At 40.4% G+C, this 12468-nt stretch overlaps 1 long non-coding RNA gene across 7 annotated transcripts; it reads left to right on the forward strand.

The window, feature by feature from the left end:
- Positions 1-2642: 2642 nt before the first annotated feature.
- Positions 2643-4516, forward strand: LOC124289153. 7 transcript variants are annotated; one of them, XR_006901607.1, is made up of 6 exons: positions 2832-2872; positions 3236-3319; positions 3467-3650; positions 3795-3870; positions 3927-4245; positions 4346-4516. It is a non-coding gene; the product is annotated as an uncharacterized LOC124289153 (long non-coding RNA). The 7 variants fall into 7 exon arrangements; XR_006901606.1 differs by lacking the exon at positions 2832-2872 and adding an exon at positions 2643-2689 and having other exon boundaries at positions 3927-4516; XR_006901605.1 differs by having other exon boundaries at positions 3927-4516.
- Positions 4517-12468: the final 7952 nt, after the last annotated feature.

Raw genomic sequence — 12468 nt, forward strand, 5'->3', positions numbered from 1 at the left:
AGAAGAAGTGAAAGACAACCTGGTAGAATGTCATCCAGACATCACATGATTACATGTACCAGTGTTTCCGTTATCCGGTACATACCGGACTTGGACCGGTACAAAGTTAGAATGCCCAGTAATTTCAAAGGTTGTCGGTCATTGTGTCCGGCAAATTTTATAATCAATTTTCTAATTACCTCTGTCAATTTTATTTCTCCTCGAAAAAGGTTACGTTTTCACAGTGACATTGAGGTGTTGTCAAATGAAAAATAGCAGTTTTAGAAAAAACCAAAACCTCAGGCTAAAAATAGTGGCATTGACGCATTGCAATATCCTCTACATTTCTTATTGGTTGTTAGGGTGCAAAGTCTTGTGCACAATGAGAAGCATGATCACTTGACCGGTAAAATGTTCAAATGACCGGTATTTGAAATGCTAGCTGGTCACAATGTCCAGCTGTAAAAAATGCCCACGTTAACACCGTGTACAGTATACGGGGGAGTTGAAAGGATCCATACGGCATATGCATCATAATAATGAGTCGGACCCAGTAGAACATCATTCACCATTATGGGAGGGGAAATGAAATCCTGGGGAAGGAAATCTGCCTACATGTACTTGTCTTGATGTGATGGTTCTAGTCCCACAGCCCTGAAAGTGAAATGGCATTTAGACACCACAATTTGTTGGTGTGACATGATACAGCTATAATACTGTTTAAGAGCCATTAAACCCATCTCATCACTCGGTCACTGTCAACAGGTTGGACAAGTCACCCATATTTCCGAGCCTCTGATATTGCAGTGCTGGTGACTCTGGACCAACTGCCACTGCCAAACCAAACATTGTTCCAACTCAGCAGATAATGCTGGCGAGACCTCAATACACAGTGACCTCTGACCCTGCACCTGCCTCCACCAATCAGGCGATCCATTCCAGGCAGCCACACACTGCAACCTACCTCTCTGCGATCAGTGTGAGAGATCTGTGTGTGCCTTCCATCAGAACCTTCAACTTAGTGTCCTCAGGTTCCACAGTTCCTTAGCATGTCTGAAGTCTTTGAGGGCTCTTGCCTGTGTATATTCTTCCATAAATGTCTGCACCGAATGCTCAGTAAGACACATTGCAAGTGACATCCTCAAGAATCTAGTGTATTATATTTTCTTTATATTATACTGAGGGAAACAAATAAGGGAACACCAGTTCAGAGCAGTGTTCCTTTGTTTATTCTCTAATTTTCGCCTACAGTGCAATACAAGGCTTGTGGAGGAAGAATAAAGGAACGCTTGTGCTTTCATGTGTTCCCTTATTTGTTTCCCTCAGTATATGATAAATATCCATGACCTGTAGCAACCTGAGCTTAGTTTTAAATCCCATTTGACAGGATAAAAGTTACAAGTTCACTTAAGTTACTGTCATGAGTGAGCTTATTGATGGGATAGGGAGATTAAGGTCAGGTTATTTGCGAAACCAAGGTCAATGGTCAAGGGTATTTATCGTTATAGAATGAAGATTTCTATGATGGTCAAGTGAATTCGCTCGTTTGTGGTGGTATATTGTTTTATGGAATAGATTAAATTCACACTTTAGAATTATGTAGCCTTGTTTACATGATTAAGGCTGTGTCATTTGTTGTAACATCATGCTGCTGCTAGCCATTTTTTAAGGTACTGATCTGTCATTTTTCAAGTTGGACTGACAATGAAATGTTTGTTTTGATTTCACCAAGATTTTTGACTGATATGTCTTGTTTAACCATTCCATCATGAGCTGTTACAGTCATGTTACAGCAATGATTTGTAACATATAAAAGGTTTTTTGTAACTCATGAAATTCATCATTTGTGTGCTGATGTGAACTTTGTCTTCTTCATCAATGCTCAGTTGTCAAACCAACAGTACAACGACAACCTGATTACTGCTGTGTGAAGGGCAGGGCAGGGTATACATGCTTGTGAATATTTCAGTGATTATCTGTTAGTTCCTGTCAAATCAATATATTTGTCTCAAATCTTGTCTTACTAAATCTGCAAGGGTCAAGGTCATATATCATTGGTAAGGGTCAAGGTCGTATATCATTGTATGCCTGTATGTGTTTGTCTTTCACAACATACTGTCTGATTATAGACCCATATCTGTGCATGTTAACTATGCAAATAAAGTGTCTGGCTACTAGTATTTATTTTTGCAATAAGGCTTTGTATTACTATGTGTTCCATGTACGATTAACTACATTTATAATGGACATGCTTATAGCTAAGTGACAGATAGTACGAACTGTATTTGGGGGGATCCTTGACACTTGTGTGTTTTAGTTGAAGTGTGTATAGTGAACTATTTTTATAATGAGCTGAAATTAGTGGTTTATTTCGAGTTGGTTATGGCCATAGTTAACTGTACTTCAATGTTGGCATTTATGTCATTCAATAGCCACAGTTAACATGGTACAAATCCACAGTTAACATGGTACAAATCCACAGTTAACATGGTACAAATCCACAGTTAACATGGGAGATGGATCCACAGTTAACATGGTACAAATCCACAGTTGACATGGGACATGGATCCACAGTTAACATTGTACATGGATCCACAGTTTACATGGTACATGGATCCACAGCATGGTCCACAGTTAGCCTTGTACATGGATCCACTGTTTACATGGTATGTACATCCACAGTTAACATGGGACATGGATCCACAGCATGGTACACAGGTCCACAGTTAGCCTTGTACATGGATCCACTGTTAACATGGTATGTACATCCACAGTTAACATGGGAGATGGATCCACAGCATGGTACACAGGTCCACAGTTAGCCTTGTACATGGATCCACTGTTAACATGGTGGTACATCCACAGTTAACATGGGACATGGATCCACAGCATGGTACACAGGTCCACAGTTATGGGACATGGTATGTACATCCACAGTTAACATGGGACATGGATCCACAGCATGGTACACAGGCCCACAGTTAGCCTTGTACATGGATCCACTGTTTACATGGTATGTACATCCACAGTTAACATGGGACATGGATCCACAGCATGGTACACAGGTCCACAGTATGTACATCCACAGTTAACATGGGAGATGGATCCACAGCATGGTACACAGGTCCACAGTTAGCCTTGTACATGGATCCACTGTTTACATGGTATGTACATCCACAGTTAACATGGGACCATGGATCCACAGCATGGTACACAGGTCCACAGTTAGGACATGGATCCACAGCATGGTACACAGGTCCACAGTTAGCCTTGTACATGGATCCACTGTTAACATGGTATGTACATCCACAGTTAACATGGGACATGGATCCACAGCATGGTTACACAGGTCCACAGTTATGGTATGTACATGTTAACATGGCATACACAGGTCCACAGTTAGCCATGAACATGGATCCACTGTTAACATGGTATGTACGTCCACAGTTAACATGGGAGATGGATCTACAGTTAACATGGTACACAGGTCCACAGTTAGCCTTGTACATGGATCCACTGTTAACATGGTATGTACATCCACAGTTAACATGGGACATGGATCCACAGCATGGTACACAGGTCCACAGTTAGCCTTGTACATGGATCCACTGTTAACATGGTATGTACATCCACAGTTAACATGGGACATGGATCCACAGCATGGTACACAGGTCCACAGTTAGCCTTGTACATGGATCCACTGTTAACATGGTATGTACATCCACAGTAAACATGGGACATGGATCCACAGCATGGTACACAGGTCCACAGTTAGCCTTGTACATGGATCCACAGCATGGTACACAAGTCCACAGTTAGCCTTGTACATGGATCCACTGTTAACATGGTATGTACATCCACAGTTAACATGGGACATGGATCCACAGCATGGTACACAGGTCCACAATTAGCATTGTACATGGATCCACTGTTAACATGGTACACAGGTCCACAGTTAGCCTTGTACATAGATCCACTGTTAACATGGTATGTACATCCACAGTTAACATGGGACATGGATCCACAGCATGGTACACAGGTCCACAGTTAGCCTTGTACATGGATCCACTGTTAACATGGGACATGGTCCACAGTTAACATTGTACATAGATCCACTGTTAACATGGTATGTACATCCACAGTTAACATGGGAGATGGATCTACAGTTAACATGGTACACAGGTCCACAGTTAACATTGTACATAGATCCACTGTTAACATGGTATGTACATCCACAGTTAACATGGGACATGGATCCACAGCATGGTACACAGGTCCACAGTTAGCCTTGTACATGGATCCACTGTTTACATGGTATGTACATCCACAGTTAACATGGGACATGGATCCACAGCATGGTACACAGGTCCACAGTTAGCCTTGTACATGGATCCACTGTTAACATGGTATGTACATCCACAGTTAACATGGGACATGGATCCACTGCATGGTCCACAGTTAGCCTTGTACATGGATCCACTGTTAACATGGTATGTACATCCACAGTTAACATGGGACATGGATCCACAGCATGGTACACAGGTCCACAGTTAGCCTTGTACATAGATCCACTGTTAACATGGTATGTAAACTCACAATACAACATGGATCTACAGGTAACATTGTGCATAGACCCACTGTTAATGGTGTGTAAATCCACATGGTACATAGTATATGAATAGACTTTACAAACATTGGAATACTTGCTGCTTAACAAAATGTATAAAGTAGGTTTCTGCTTTTCAATATGATTGCGACTTTGTAAACAAGAACAACTTTATGTCAGAAAGCTGATACAGTATACACAGACTGAAAAATGTCTTCTATATAGAAATATATTGCAAGCAGTGCACAACATGTACCCAAGTGTATGTAGGTAAGTCAAGAAGTGATAGTCATTCTGTTGCAAGACACTACCAACAGCTGCTTTGTTGCTTGGCCCAATACAACTTCTTGTGTGTAACAGTTTAACCCAAATTTAATGAGGATCTTATTGCAGGTCGTGCTACAACCCCAAATGGGGAAATGTTGGGTGGGGGTGTCTGTCATTATATTGCTAATTAAAGAAACATTTTGTTCCAATATCCCATTTCGTGTGAAACAAACTTTTATTTATCAAGTGACATGTTTGGCAATCATCATGTTATTTAGGTGGCAAGTATAGTGTTTACACAATTGTGTTTCTTGGTATTCTTTGAAATAAAAGAAAAATGTATTACTAGCTCATAATAATTGTTTTCAAACAAAGAATTTGTCATGAGCAAAACAGTTAAGGACAGGGAGTATTTAGGGAGATAGTTTTGTTAACGAAGTCTGAGCGCTATATCATAAGAATAACCCCCAAAATATTTATGGTTCCGAACTTTATTTTCTTTGGAAAAGGTTCCCAAGAAACATTTATAAAAGATGTGTATACTAAAAGAAGTATTTCTTAAAGGTGCTATCCATTAAGACTGTGAAAAGCATGTTCATTATGTAACTAATTAGTATTCGGATACTAGCTTATTTTTTTCACAACAATATTTTCCCAAGAAAAACATGCCTCATCCTTGCACATTTATTTATGAGTACCTAATATGAATTCTACTCAGAAAAGTAATTGGTGCTCACTATGGCATCTTATAAGATATGCATGCAATTTATTTCTGCTTATAAAACTATTTCCAACTGGACATGTTACTGTTGTACAAATTCTTCATAAGCCGTTGTTTCAGATATATATTTTCTGCCTTTTTACCTTTGCTTTAAAACACATGTTGTAGTCATATGGCTCTTTCTAACAGGAGTGTATGCTTTAAACACATTTATATCATCTCATAAAACCATCTTATGTGCGATACCAGTATATATCTGTATGTAAATGGTAACTCAAGTGGTTTCTTTCCTTTCTATCATCTTTTCATGGGTCCTATTATACGAAGCAATAAGGTAATCAGAACTCTACCATCACCAAGTAAGGGATAGTGGGCTAGCCTAGCAGTTAAAGTGTTTGCTCACCAAACTGAGGTCCTGGGTTTGATTATCCATGTGTATAATGTGTGAAGCATTTTTTTGGAGTTCCCTCCTTAATATTGCATAAGTGCTTAAAAACGTTTCTTGCTTACTCACTCACTTAACCATGGTAACAGAATTATGACATTCCTGGTACTGAGGTTTAGTATAACAGCACCCGCACTTCAAATATCCTAAGAGAAACAAATAAAGGAACACAGGAAAATTCAAGCATTCCTTTAACATTTTCCAGTTTTCATCACCAGCTTTGAATAGCGCTGTGGGAGGAAATCTGAGAATAACTAAGGGAACACTGCCATGAAGTGTTCCCTTTCTTGTTTCCTTCAGTATATGATCCTAAATGTACACATGCCATTTCATGCATATCAATGAGCAAAAGGCAATATCTGATTATGTAACAGGATGTCCGTGAGGTGGGACCTGGACCGTGGATGTTTTTTATCTGTTTATCTGTTTTGATCTTGTCACACACCAAGAATAACAGTTCCATGTGCCATATTTACTACTATATTGATTTCCCTTCGAACTTTTGTTTTTTTATAAAGTTGGTTTATAAAATCATCCTACATTACTCCCCAAAATAAATGAATTTAACAAAACTAATTTTGGGGTGAGCATGTGCCATGTTTAGATGAAATTAAAAACATGACACATACTGTGTCCTTCTCTGTAGTAATTGGTGGTTTACCTTAAAGTGTCATTCAGATATTTTTTTCAGTTCTGTCATATTTTACTTGATGTTTTTCATTCATCAATATAAAGTCCTTTATCTTTTTCCAGACCATGTACATCAAATTGTAAACCATAAAAAACCCAAAAGGCCTTGGGGTGTGAGTCAGCACGTGGGTGTTTGTTGTTCATGTCAAGGTCAAGTTGTTTCCATGTGAATTTGGTGAACATGATGGCTTGACTGTCATCTATCAGGGACATCATGCAAAATAACATGAATTCCTGGACCTCAGCTGACCAGCCAGGCATCACATGACTTCCTGGACATCAGCTGACCAGCCAGACATCACATGACTTCCTGGACATCAGCTGACCAGCCAGGCATCACATGACTTCCTGAACATCAGCTGACCAGCCAGGCATCACATGACTTCCTGAACATCAGCTGACCAGCCAGGCATCACATGACTTCCTGAACATCAGCTGACCAGCCAGGCATCACATGACTTCCTTAACATCAGCAGCTGACCAGACAGGCATCACATGACTTCCTGGACATCAGCTGACCAGCCAGGCATCACATGAATTCCTGAACATCAGCTGACCAGACAGGCATCACATGAATTCCTGGTCCAACTGTTCAGTCTTCTGAGGAGGTGGTAAGGAGGGGGGATCCTGTTTCTGACTAAATATTCTTTTGACTTTTATTTCAGTCACTATTTTCCCTCACAGGATTATCAAAACAATGTTCCTATGAACACATAAATACTTTCCTGCTCAGCCACGATTAATTGTGGGTAATCTGCGACTAAGTAACCTTGTCTAGTGTTCAAATAAGATCCAGGACACACTGAAATATAACCAATAAAAATGAAATGGTCAGTTTCAGACATTCAATGGACAATATTCTGATTTCTATATTTTCCAAGTGTACATTGTGTTTGATAAGAGCTTACCATGTTCTGTCTAAAGTCATGAGCAAGTTACATGGCGACACTTGCTCACTGTGGCCAGTGTAATCAGCCCATGATTTAACAATGTCATGTTAATGTTTTATAAACCTTATACAATTTGTATCAATTTATTTCACAAGCTAACTAGAAATAAATGATATGTGAAATACATACTTGTCATGTGTGATTTCTTGTTGATCTTCCTCGTGATCTGGGTTAGAATTATCTTCAGGAACCCATGGTAATCGGGCATAGCACTTCCAGCTACACAAGGTGCTCACTTGCTTCATGGCTGTCCGTGTTTGGATCTTTGATTTGTCTGTACCACGTGAATCACTTACTTTATTCCCAGACATAGATTTCCGTAGTTTTACATGAAAACAATATATCCCAACTTATTTTGCACAGTGTATATCATTTTGGAAATTTTGGAAACGTCTCCAAAATGTACAATGATGGCATTCCTTAAGACGTACTCACCTTAAGACGTACTCACCAAAAAGAACTTCACTGCAGTTGAGGTCAGAGGGCAACTTTCAAGATTCTTGAAATGGCCGCATGGACAATATGTTGGCGATGTTGCCGAGAGAGTAACGGAGTTGCTTGTTACAGTCCACACTTCAACCCATCGATTGACACCTTTCATATCAGCGTCTGCCATTAAACTATACACAAAGACCTTAATTAAGCACCCCCTGTATTTTTGCAATGATAGGTTTTCAACACTACATAAAACTTCTCGTGGTGACCACGATGGAAAAACGTGTTTTTTTCTGACCCGTATGATCCTTTGATTCATGAAAAATACGACCTAATTGGAATCCATGTTGATTTTATTATGATATTTGCTCATTAAGAAAGACCCACTGATTTTCATACAAAACCATGTCTGTACAAGCATGACCTTGGAATGTTTAATGTTGAATTTATTGGTGAACATTCAAAATGTTATTTTGAGAGTCTCACGCGATTCAAGGTCAATACCGAGTGTAACCTCCATGTGACTGTATGACAGCCAGCACTCTCCTCCTCATACCCCCTGTCATCCTCCTGATCCTCTGAAGGGTCAGTCTACGCCATTTCATGTGTAAAGCAGCTTCCAATTGGACCAGGTTCTGCACAGGAGGATCCCTTTGTTGCACATGACGACCAATCATGTCCCAGATATGCTCCAGGGGCCGGGGGTAGCCCAGTGGTTAAAGCGTTGGCTCGTCACGCCGAAGATCCGGGTTCGATTCCCCACATGGGCACAATGTGTGAAGCCCATTTCTGGTGTCCCCCGCCGTAATATTGCTGGAATATTGCTAAAAGCGGCGTAAAACTAAACTCAGTTAGTCAGTCAGATATGCTCCAAAGGGTTAAGATCGGGACTCAATCAATCGTGAAATGTGTCAGGGGGTGCGTAACTAAGTTCTTTGTGTATACATTGTCCGAGACAATTTTGACAGCGTTTTCTGGAAGAGGACATGTAACAGGAGTTTCAGGGCAATTTAATTTTTTGTCCCTTCACCAGAGGAAGTTCATGTTGATGTTATGTTTTCATCCTTTGAACGTGGCTCACTAAACGGATATCGGTATCACAATGCAGCTGTGTCAGATGTATCGTGTTAGAACTGATCTTCAGCAACCATGCTTGTTGTAAGAGGCGACTAACGGCATCGGGTGGTCAGGCTCGCTGACTTTGTTGACACTTGTCATCGTATCCCAATTGCGATGCTCATGCTGTTGATCACTGGATTATCTGCTCAGACTCCATTATGTACAGACCGCCGTCATTTGCTTGATTAGTGAGTGCCGGTTAAACAACAAACAAACCAAACGTTTTAAAATATTTCATAGAAACTCAAGTGAATGGAATCTTGCCATCTGCGTTTTACAGATGTGTTGTCTTTAATTCACGTTACCTAGACAATAAAAGATGTCCGAGATTTTTAATGTTTTATTCCGCACTCGTGAACCGTAAACAAAATTGAAAAATTTATGAACAATTTTATTTTTCCGAAAACACTTTTCATGATTTGGAAACGGGCGTAAAATATCACTTGGTTGCGTACATGTATTTGAAAAATCGATTTTCGAAAACATTGCGGTTTACTAACACTACTGTGGCCTATGTTGCAAGTGATATCTATTTGAGAATTGACATCAGTTTAAGGTATAAACGTAAAAAGTGGTGTGCACAGTACGTAGCTTTGTGGTTAAAGCGTTCGCGCTTCACCCCAAAGTCCAGGGTTCAAGTCCCCACATGGGTATAATTAGACTAAGGCTTAGTCTCTGAATATATATAATTTTGATAATAACAAACAAGCCCATTTATATTGAAAAGGAGCCCTAGGGAGACCAGAGATTCTGAACCTGACGAAATCTAGACTTGCTTTATTTAGGGCTTTAGCACTGCAGAGAGGGCTTGGCAGTAGGGAAATTAATGTGGTTCAGGGACTGTGAGACAGACTAGGGTATAATGTGTGAAGCCTTGATACTGTTGGATTTTTGCTTAAAGCGGCGTAAAACCATACCCACTCACACTGTTCCACTGTACCTTCTTGATGAACATACAGTGTTCTTGTACAAATGTTACGAAAGGTATCTGCCGTACATTTGACATTTATCAAATGAAATTAATGTGATATGTAGATATTCCTGACAATAGATGGAAGTTCGTAAACATGAAAATACTTGAGCCTAACCTTTTCCCAAGAGCGTATATAAAATTACGTGATTTCGTACGAGCAGGTTCTTTTGTTTTGTCCGTCGGGGGCTTGTCGAGTGGTTACTCCGAAGATCATGCTGATTTTCAATCCGATGATCAATACGAAGACTTTGCCGAAGATCCAGGTCTTATTCTCAACATGGACACTGCGTGGAATACTGTTTAAATAAATGTCTAAAACGAAATTTGTTTATAGTGGTAAACTACGTTTATAACGTACACGCCTATAACTGCTGAAACTCTTTCCACCACCCCTCTCTTCTTTCTCTCCCCCTCTTTCTCCCTCCCCTTTCTCTCTCTCCCTCCCCCTTCGTTTTAACCGTAGTTTACTGTATACTGGACATGGGGCAGCCCTGTGGTCAAAGCTCTAGCCAAAGTTCCGAGTTCGGTTTTCCACATTGGTTCATTGTACAGCCAATTTCCACCGCTATGGTGTGGTTGGAATCACCACCATACGTTGTGTGATTTTGCATAAGTATGGCGGACTCTGTTTCGGGTTCTGCAGAGGAACTTACCCTGCACTGCAGCAGGCGGCCTTCAAATGTATGTTGGAAAGTCTTCAACATAATTACACTGTCACCATTTTCATACCTATATTCACGCACTCAACCCATGAGCATTCAGGTTATAACTGGGCCCAGATTTTCGAAAAGTTCGTAGCCCTAAGAATTCTTAACTTTGATCGTAGCCAATGTGTTAAGAATGGGCTTTAGAAGTTCGTAGGGCTACGAACGTTTCGAAAACCTAGGCCCAGGTCTTCAGCAACCGGTGCTTGTAAGAGGCGAGTAGCGGTATCGGGTGGTCAGACTCGCTGACTGGGTTGACGCATGTCGTATCCCAGATGCGCAGATCGATGCTAATGATGTGAATCACTGGATTGTCAGGCCGAGACTCTATTATTTACAGACCACCGGGTCATGTAGTTGGAAAATTGCTGAGCGAAGCGTAAAACTAAACTCACTCACTCACTCTTACCATTCTCTGCGGTGTACGATTTTAACAAACCAATAAACGTACAAAATAGCGCTGCGATGATCCTAATTCCGACGCTCCTACAGCGTGCAAGTGGGCCCTCATCCAAATATTGGCAAAGGAAAAGAATAAACGGTTGTTATGTATTTTATTCACTGAAAATTACAAATTCAAGATTATCCACAATCAGAAAATCATTCCTATGGATTCTTCACTATCACCTCTATTGCTGTTATACATCTTGTGAAAATTTATAGACCAAAGTGAGACATTACGTTCAAATTTTCACCTGTCTTTTATAACGTTAAGGCGAACCATGTGATTCTCACTGCAATAATCAAGGCACCATCGACAATGTTTGCACGCTGATGCATCCACCTTTTCCCCAAGTGTTTAAATTGTTGTTATCCAGTGCGTTCTATTACTATACTGTTACTATATATAGCAAAGATGCTTAAATTGAGCCCGATTCTTCTGACGTGGTGCTATAAATAACCTGACGTCACTTCCGGAACGAAACCATGGGTGGTGAATGGGCCCTGGGTATTCCTGCTTATAGAATGATAGTATTTCACCCTGGGTAATGAAGGTTTTGGTTAAATTTTTGCAACATCTAATCATGTCCTTTTGGTTGTGCTTTTGATGGTTCAAGTGAAACGAAGTCACGTTATATACCTTGGTGATGTGTATATAATCGGGTATGGCCCTGGCAAACCAGGGGTTGATATCATGAGCAACTATATAGGGCCCAGTTTCACAAAGCTATCGTAGCGCTACGACTGTCGTACGTACCTCCTATACTGTAACAGACTTACGACAGTCGTAGCGCTACGATAGCTTTGTGAATGAAACCCTGAACCTAGATTTTCGAAGCTCTCTTAGCGCTAAGATAGTCGTAAGTTAATGTTAATGTATGGCACTTACGACTATCTTAGCGCTAAGAGAGCTTCGAAAATCTAGGCCCAGGCTGATACGGGGCTAGGATAAAGTTCCTGGTATTTGAGGTACGATAATACAATCAGTCTGCTAGGCATTGTAACCCTTTGCATAACTGTAGCATTCGAGATTAGGTAAGGTTGTAAGCTCCCACTGAGATAGCATTAAACTGAATAGTCGGGTCAACGGCTGAAATTAATAGACGCCGGGGCATGTATTAGAAGTAATACGGTAGAT

Source organism: Haliotis rubra, unplaced genomic scaffold, assembly GCF_003918875.1.
Source record: "Haliotis rubra isolate DU_JTF1 unplaced genomic scaffold, ASM391887v1 Scf434, whole genome shotgun sequence".
In the NCBI taxonomy this organism is placed as follows: domain Eukaryota; kingdom Metazoa; phylum Mollusca; class Gastropoda; order Lepetellida; family Haliotidae; genus Haliotis; species Haliotis rubra.